We start from the raw sequence: 9,251 nt of genomic DNA on the forward strand, positions 1-9,251 counted from the left end.
TTCAAGTTTCTGTATGTTAACATACTACTCTGTTAAATCTGATACGTAAGCTTTAACTGTTGCATAGCATATATCCACTATTTCGATACTTGCTGATATTTTTTTAGCAATTCCTGATTATTATATATTCTTATTACGAAGATGATTATTTTGAGATCACATTTCACAGGACTATGCTGTGTACTTATCTAAATACTTGCAGAGTATGTTTATATTACTGATAAGAAGATCTTTTTGTACATAATGTTTTTGGCCTTATTTTCTCCTAGATATTTTGGTCATCGATTAGCAGCTTCAGTTCTTTTTGTCACCCTTAAAAATCTCACATATAAATGGACATGGGTGAACACCTGTTTAGACAAATATATCCTCATCCTGTTAAGAGACTGACTCTGGCTCTTATTAATGGTCCTTTCAAAGGACTGACTATACAACAATCGAGTGTTTTTTTCCTCAATCAAATTTCTTGCATGTAACAGAGTTTGGCGATGGAATATGAATATTGAGTGAAGGTATTCACTCGATTTTTAGAGCAAGAGTCAGCAAAACAAATTGAGTGAAAACTCTATAGCTAAAATAATAGAAAAACCTACAGCAATCTCATCATATCCACTCGTATGCACATCGAGTCACCGCATTTACCTACGTGTCTTATCGACTCCCTAGCTCCAAGGGCCCAACCAACTACTGCTCTTGTCAAGTAGCCGCAATCATTGCGTTAACATGCCAAAACTGCCAAGCTCATGCTGCACATCCAACGGACGGAGGCGACAATAAAATAACATATCATATAAGTGCTAGTGGACCGTAACTTAACATACGATGGTATATACATAAATCAAGACACAAATGGAAACGTTGGTTTCTTGTATCATGGGGACTCTATATTTACTGCATATTCTGTTTATAGCTTTAGCTTTAATTGGATACAGACTCTTTTGGATAGTTAGACTCTTCTGATTAGTTTAGACCGTTAGATCTTCATAAAATCCGATGGTGCAAGTTTTTCTCTTTTTTAGATTAATGTGGGAATTTCTAGACATTTTTGGTAAACGTGGTGGCTTCTTCTAACACTCAAATATATATATAATAGATTGAGCACAATCCGATAGTAACCCCATGTGAACCGTCCAAGATGCATCAAATGGAGGCAACTGCGCGCTCCGGTGCACCAGGGCACCATAAGGGCCTGGAGCACTGGCATCTTCCTCACTCGGTGAATCACCCATGTAAAACATAACAGTGTGAATGTGAGATTATATGTCTTTATAGGATGATGCATGCAGTGTTTGATGAGGACTAAAATTGGTGAATATTCACATGGCTTGCTGAATTGTCCATATACAACTTATCTAGCTCATCAACGTGAACCGCAACCCCCTTACTCTTATGAAAGAAAACTATGGGTTGAGCTGCAATTTTTGAACTTTTCTAAAATGTCGTTGTTGGCTTTTTTGTTCTGAAAATCCGACACTACCATTTAGAAGATGCGTTTAGCTTTCTGAGCTCAAAAAGCAACAAATAGCTCATAAAACTAATCTACTAGAAAAGCTTAAACAAACATACCCAAAGTGAAGCAGAATCGACAGCTCAAGCAGCATGTCCGAGTGTTTGCAACTACCCGGAGTGTGGTAAGTTGAGTGATGGAATGTTTTTTTTTCTACCCACGGTAGCTACTCAGAAAGCTAGTCCAAGTTATGTTGAGTTGCAACCTAACACTGCCCTAGAAACAAAGCTGGGGGTTTTAGGGTGGCCCGATTATTTGGACAAAATAGACAACCACGCCTTTAAAACCAGTCGAGGTCAAAATTGTCTAGTTTCAACAGTTATGATAGTTGAAGGGTATAAATTGAACTTTCCCCTTTTTAATAGTATACCACAGTGGTGATGAGCCATACTATCACTTCCAAGCCTTATTAAATGAATCCGAAAACCTACAGCCATATAAAAACTCCGGTAGAACCAGGCTAGCAAGGTCGACTATTGGAAGTTCACCGGCAAGGAAAAAGACATGGACGTAGATTATTGGAAAGGGGGGCATCAGGAACAGGAACTCTGAAATATATACAAGCTAAACCTCCAGATTGTGTGCCTGGACTTGTATGTGACAAGAAGGATTTCGAGGTCTGCTGAGTTCACCAACATGAATGGCTAGCAAGGTCAACATTAAACAGATAAGCTCCTTCGTACAAAAATGGGGTCACGAGAGAATCACGAAGACTATGCAAGCGTTGTGCATGTATGGGAATCAAACGTGTTACTTGATTTAATCATTGATACAAAAGTGTTACAATATACCAAAAATGTTATGGTACGCTGCTTTGATTTTAAGTAGTCTCAAGAGATGCTCCTGCAATGCTCTAATCATGACCATGTCGGAAATCGTAATACCCTCACAATGAAAAACTTACATGGAGAATTGTATCTTTAGGGAATTAACGATGCTTTCATATGATTTACAACTAATCGAATATTTCTTATTTGAAAAAAAGTCAGAAATCATGAGAAAAGAACTATATCTCAGCGGATGATATTTTCTTGGTGAACATGGCCCCATCTAAGCCATTGTTTGTGATTTTGGTGATTGAGTGACAACATAATTAATGGGACTAATAAGTTTGTGAGATCACATTTGTAGGAGTCTTTAGGTCCCATGGATATGATTCAACACGTCTAATTCATCGTCAAGACGCAATGTCCAATCTATCGTCGAGACGGCATGTCCAATCCGCCATCAAAATGACAAGTCTAATTAGTCATAGAGGTGCCAAAGTATAGTGGAAATCCAGAAATAGAATATATTTCAAGGATCCAAATAATCGTCGCGACGAATTGGACGAGACGATTCAGTTTCTGTAGCACCGGTTTAATCGATGCCCCACCATTGGAACATCCGATGGTTGTCGGAAGAACCGACGCCATTGCATCGGTGTAATTGGACGTGCTTACTGAGCCAAGTGAGGAAAACTCAGTAGCACCGGTTTAACCGACGCTCATCAAAAAGGCATCGGTGCATTGGGCATACTATTGTCGAGAGACGATGTCAAGCACGTAGAAGTCGAGTCTTCAGCACCGGTTGAATCGACGGTGCATCGTAGCATAGCATCGGTGCAATGACGTCAGCAAGAAAAGAAGAGTGCAACGGCTACGTGAAGATCAAGTGTCACCGGTTTAATCGACGCCCTAGCATCGGTTCAACCGATGGTCTCTGAAGATTGCTGCAGCTGTGTCAGAGAAGCCAACGGCTACTTCAGAGCGCAGAGTGACCGGAAAACCCGATGGCCTCAGCACCGGAAGATCCGATGCTTACGCAGAAAACTTGTCAACGGCTCTAAACGGCTAGTTCAAGTTGGAGGCCTATATATGTGTTCCCCCGGTCATTTGAAGCTTGCTGGAGACTAGAAAGACCTCATACACATTGAAGAACACCTCCAAGCTAACCCAAGTGCATATTGATCAAATCCTTAGGTTTAGCACTAGCTTTGTGAGTGTGAGTGCTAGATTAGCTCTTGAGTGAGTGAGTAAAGCAAGGTTGAGATCCTTGTGCTGCGGTTCTTGAGTGAACCAACCATTGTATCTCGGTGCGCCGGCCCCTTGGAGTATTGGTGGCTCACCGGCACGTCAACGACCCTCCGGCTTGGTGTGGAGCAGCGTCGACAACATTGTGCGGGAGACGGAGACCCCTCCTTCGTGGGCAAGCTCCCTTAGTGGAAAGCGGGATCTAGATGACTGTGATTGTGTTCACGGAAGAGACTTGATTGCCGGGAAGCGATACTCTTCGTGAGTGCTTCAACAACGTGGATGTAGGAGCACCTTTGTGGCAATCCGAACCACGGGATAAATCCTCTTGTCGAGAGTTTGCTTCCTCTCATCCCTCCTCTTTAAGCTTCCGCATTCATATTGCAACTTGTGTGTCTTTACTTTTATAGAGTAATATCTTGATAGGATTGGCTATAGGTTGCTAAACTCTTTTGGGATGAGGGCTTCACACTAGAAGAATCGTAGTTGCACGTCTAGATAGTTTGTTTTAGTTTAAGATTTTGTGCAAACTAGTTGGAGCCATAGGTTAAGGTTTTTAGAGTGTCTAATTCACTTCCTCCCCCTCTTAGTCTAGAGCACCCGATCACTTTCATCCTTGCTTTAAAACGTTGGTCGGTGAATCACCCATGTGAGACATAATTACCAACACACACATTATTACCTCTATGAGTTGATTCTTCTATATAACATCACAGGAGACGTGTAACAAACAAATGTGACCCAAATATAAGCCCACTCAGAAAACTAAAGCAAAACAGGTTTGCAAATGAGTACTAGATAGAATAAGCTAATTTCTTGGGTCGTCTGGCTGCTCGGAACGAGGGGCATTGGGAATTCTTTCGGTAGCATCGAGGCAAACTTGTTTTGGACACTACATGGTGGTCGCGCATCAAACGAAGGCCTCAGCGAACTCGCTCGGGCGGCCTGATCCACAGTATTTTGTGACGCCGTGCCGGGCGGGAACGGGAAACCAATGCAACCCGCGGCAGAACGGCCGGTCCGGCACCGCTCGCTGTGACAAGGACGACGGCCTGGCACGGCATCTGGCATACAAGGCCCCTTCGCCTCGCGAGAAGCAAGACATCAGGCAGACACACACACCTCGCCAGACGCCACCAGCCAGGCTGCGCTGCTCGTCGCCACCTCTCGCCACCGCCAGGCTCCGGCTGCTCGACCGATGGCCGCCACGGCTGAACCTTCAGCGGCCGTAGCGGCGGCGGAGGTACCTGGGAGGATACGGGCCGTGCAGTACGACGCCTGCGGGGGCGCCGCCGGGCTCAAGGTAAGCAGTGCGCGGTTCATGGCCTGATTGGTTGTTATTGGTTGAGAGACCCTGGATGGGAATTGCAGCCAGATTCCGGGATGATTCTTGCTTGAGATTGCGACGTCGGCCAGCGATTATTACTTTGCATTGTTCAACTATATTTGCCCACGAGTACTACTAGCCATCTCATTTGTTTGCGGCAACGAAGTTTGTACTGTCGTCTTTGGTAGGTAATGGTAATAATGACCCCATCATCCTCTGTGTGTCCTCGCGCACTTTTTCTACACTAACTTCACTTCCCCTTGACAAGTTGTGGTGTTTTTTCCCCTTTTTTTCCATTTCATGTGAATATATGATGAATCTTAACCTGGGGCTAGCTTGGCTTGGGATTGTGAAATTTCAAGTTTGCTAAATCTACCATATGTAAAAATGATACGAATCAGCTGATAACTGGTTGTATCTAGATTACTCTAATTTGGGTCTCTTTGGCCAGTACGTTAGGATTTTTAGTACATTTTAACATTACTTTAAAAGATGGAAATGACCCGTTTCTATCTTAGTGATTTGTGTTCCTCTTCCTCACCCTTGCTTAGCCTTTCTCTAATCAGCTAGGAAATTTGAATTCTCCTGTTTATGAGTTAGCCAAATTGTTTCTTCGCAAGCTAATATTTTTCTTCTGTATTATCATCGATGTAGGAAGAGAACCAAACTTGTCTTTCGTCTTCAGCAGTGACTGATGTTGCAGGAGTGGTAGTTGATGTTGGTTCCAAAGTCAATGGATTCAAGGTAGGAGATGAAGTTGTCGCCATGCTGAACCCATTTGTAAGCACACTTTTCACTTGTTTATGATACAAATCTGCTCATCCATTCTAAGATGAAGAAGTTGCGCCGCCTGATGATCTGCTCTTTATCAAGCACATTCTCTGCAACGGCGTGGAGGTGGGCTTGCGGAGTACGCCGTGGCATCCGTCAAGCTCGCCGTCCGGAGGCCTCCCGGAGTCTCCGCCGCCGACGGGGCCGGGCTGCCCATCGCGGCCGGCACCGCGCTCCATCCAGTCCCTGCGGTCCATCGGCGCCAGGTTCGACGGCGCCGGCGGCCGCACGCCCCTGAACGTGCTGGTCACTCAACGCGGCGTCCGGCGGCGTCGGCCACTACGCGGTGCAGCTCGCGAAGCTGGCGGGGCTCCACGTCACGGCCACCTGCGGCGCGCGCAACGCGAAGCTCGTGCGCGGCCTGGGCGCCGACGAGGTGCTCGACTACGGGACCCCCGACTCCCGAGGGCGCCGCCATGCGGAGCCCGTCGGGGCGGCGCTACGACGGCGTCGTACACTGCGCGGTCGGGGTCGGCTGGCCGGCGTTCGAGCCGCTGCTGAGCGCCGCCGGGAAGGTGGTCGACATCACGGCGAGCTTCGCGGCGGTGCTCACGGCCGCGCGGCATAGGGTGACGCGCGCCAGGAAGCGGCTCGTGCCGCTGCTCATGTGGCCCAACAGGGCGGACATGGAGTTCCTGGTCGGGCAGGTGAAGGACGGCAAGCTCAAGACGGTGGTCGACACGAGGTCCCCACTGCGCGTAGGGGTGGTAAAGGAACCAAAATTTTGAACTAGAAAATCTAAAGGTCAGACTCTAATCTTATACAATTTTGAACTAAATAATTTAAAAGCCTTGTTGGTATGTGAAGAGGTCACTAGAGCCATGGCCAATTACCACCCCTAGGTGCACGACGTGAGCGAGGGATGGGAGAAGAGCATCGGGGCCACGCCACCGGCAAAATCGTGGTCGAGATTATGGAAGGCTAACTGGTCGGTGTTCGCAACATTACGAATAGAGACTTGCACAGAGGAACATAATGTATAACTCTTTTATCTCTATTTCTATCTCTACCTATTTCTAAAGTAAGAATTGATAAGTACATGTGCGTTGCTATGGGAGTCTGAAATTTTTTTGACGCAATATTTTGCACAATAAGACAAGTATGAACAAACCCGTTGTTTTAAGCACACAGCATTCAATTTTATATGGATAGTCTGCAACGAGTAAAACAAATATAGAATGGCCCACGAATATATTGGCGTCAATCTCATTAATTATTCTCTTCACAACAACAAAAAATAAGCTTTGGTCCGTACCTTGGTACCGGTTAACTTTTGATCCGGTACTAAATGGTGCTTCAGGGGTTACTTCAAAAAAAAGAGCTCACAGAAATGGCTAGATAATTGAATATACCAACGTGCTTATGTAGTCTTTGATGATTACCTTAATATATATTGTCCAGGACTGACTTATGGTGATCATTTCGATGTCATTATTGTTCAGCACTTAATTCCACTGCCACTATGTTCTTTTCCTGCAGAGAGAGCACAGAGCTTCCTGAAATGTTCATCTAGGTCTTACACAGTTTCTTAACTGATAAATTGGAACTGGCCATCTTGGAAAACGTATGCCACTATCCTGCAGAATTGACATGCTGACATCAAGACATCAACAGAATCAGTTTATGATCAAATTTACAAATGCAAGTCCGGAGCACTAACAATTGGCTCTCTGGCAAATTTGCAATCCTTTGACACACACACAATAGTTTTATGTCTTTAACGGGCTTCAAAACTCTTTTGTGATTTGCTCTGAAATTAAGTGTTGGACACAATTGAATTTTTGATGTAAAGCTCCACCGCTGACTGTATAAACAATGGATGGAATTTACCTCATACAAACAAATAGTCGAGGGATCGTGCACAATAAAAGAAAACATTAATCCTTACAGCATGTACAAAATATATTGATTCCTTGATCCGTTTTGAGCTTGGGCTGTATTTTTCTTTCGTGGGCCAAACCGTGGTTAGTTGGTCACACCGAAGCGCGATCACCGCAGCACGGCGTCGGCGTGACACCGGCACAATCCAGGAGTTTAGAAGCATATTAGGTTGGACTGATTAGTTTCCTTAGTAGGTTTGTTGCTAGGTTATTAGGGTTTGCCTATAAAGATAAAAATTTGGTTATTAAAAGAATTCAGCTGGAGATTTAAATCAAACTCTCCCACTCCCTTGCATTTCCAACTCTTCCACTCTCGCTCTGGACACCGGACGGCGTCCAGCCTCGCCGCTGCGGGGAACCCAGATCCCAGCCACCAACTTCCCATGACTACTTCCTACGCAGTCAAGTCGGCTCTAACATCACCCTCCACCATCAGGCCTATTGCTCAGTGCATAGGATATATGGGAATAATTTTGTAGATACTTATTACAAATTGTACGCTCCTTGATACAAAAATGGGATTATTATGAAAGGATCTTGAAGATTATGCAAGTGTCATGCATCATGCATGTATAGATATCAAACATGTTACCTGATTTACTCATTGATGTAATTTTTTTGCAATGTACCAAAAATATGTTGTGTCTTGATTTAAGTAGTCTCTAGATGTTCCTACAATGTTTTCATCATGACTATGCAGGAAATACTAATATACCTCTCAGTGAAAAACTGACATGGATAATGTGGATCTTTTAGGGAACGACGCATTCAGTTAATTTGCCCATGCCGTTAAATGTGAACCATATATTTACTCACTGGTTAAATGGGCTGAGGAAACAACGCAAGCATCAGGCCTTAGTGGGAGTGAGCTTGTGCCATCTTATGGGTGATTTGGCTAACTCGAAACGACACTACTTTTAACTGTGCACGAGTTTTTTCGTCTCTGTAGGTTCTGTTCAGAGGAACATATTGAATCCAGTTTTGGAGGCTACTACAAAAAGAAGAGGAAAAGCCGCCGGTGTTAGAGGGGTGTCACGCACTTGAGTGCCTTGCCATGGAAGTCTTCGCGTCCAATGGATGGCCATTTAATAATTGGATTGCTTGTGTTTAAGTACATTTTAGTCTCTTTTAATTTTGCTACTCGGTTTCGTTTCTTTCGGATGCGCTGTCCGATTTGGTTGTGTTTTCGAACAGTTATACGTATCAATTGATACAGAGGCTGGAATATGCTTAATATATTCCCTTATCTAAAGAAAATTTCTTTCATTTGGAAAAAAGGTGGAAAACCATATTTGAGTTGATGATATTTATCTATCTCCTTGCTTTTAATGAATCACATTTGGTTGGTGAAACTTATTAACTTCCAACACATGCACATATGGCTATATATTGCTTTTGCATAACATGAATATAAGCGGAGACAAAACAATGGGGACTCAACAATATAAGCCCGCCACCAAAAACAATTGGAACGAGGGGCATTGGGATCGAATTCTTCCAGGCGCATTGTACCTAGTACATTTTAACATTATCAGAACTGTAGTTGTGAGTTGTGGCCAAGGGATTAAACCGTCCTTGTTCACCGAGATATTTGTACCCTTGATCTTCGAACTCCCTTCTGCCAAACAAAAAATCATTGTGCTAGTTGTTAATGAGCAAATCTCCTTCTTATTTTGCAAGCATTTTAATCGTGA

At 44.1% G+C, this 9,251-nt stretch overlaps 1 pseudogene; it reads left to right on the plus strand.

Annotated features, from left to right (window-relative positions):
• Positions 1-4,717: 4,717 nt before the first annotated feature.
• On the plus strand, positions 4,718-6,947 carry LOC120640060 (annotated as a pseudogene).
• The last annotated feature ends 2,304 nt before the right edge of the window (positions 6,948-9,251 follow it).

Source organism: Panicum virgatum, chromosome 7K (genome assembly GCF_016808335.1).
Source record: "Panicum virgatum strain AP13 chromosome 7K, P.virgatum_v5, whole genome shotgun sequence".
In the NCBI taxonomy this organism is placed as follows: domain Eukaryota; kingdom Viridiplantae; phylum Streptophyta; class Magnoliopsida; order Poales; family Poaceae; genus Panicum; species Panicum virgatum.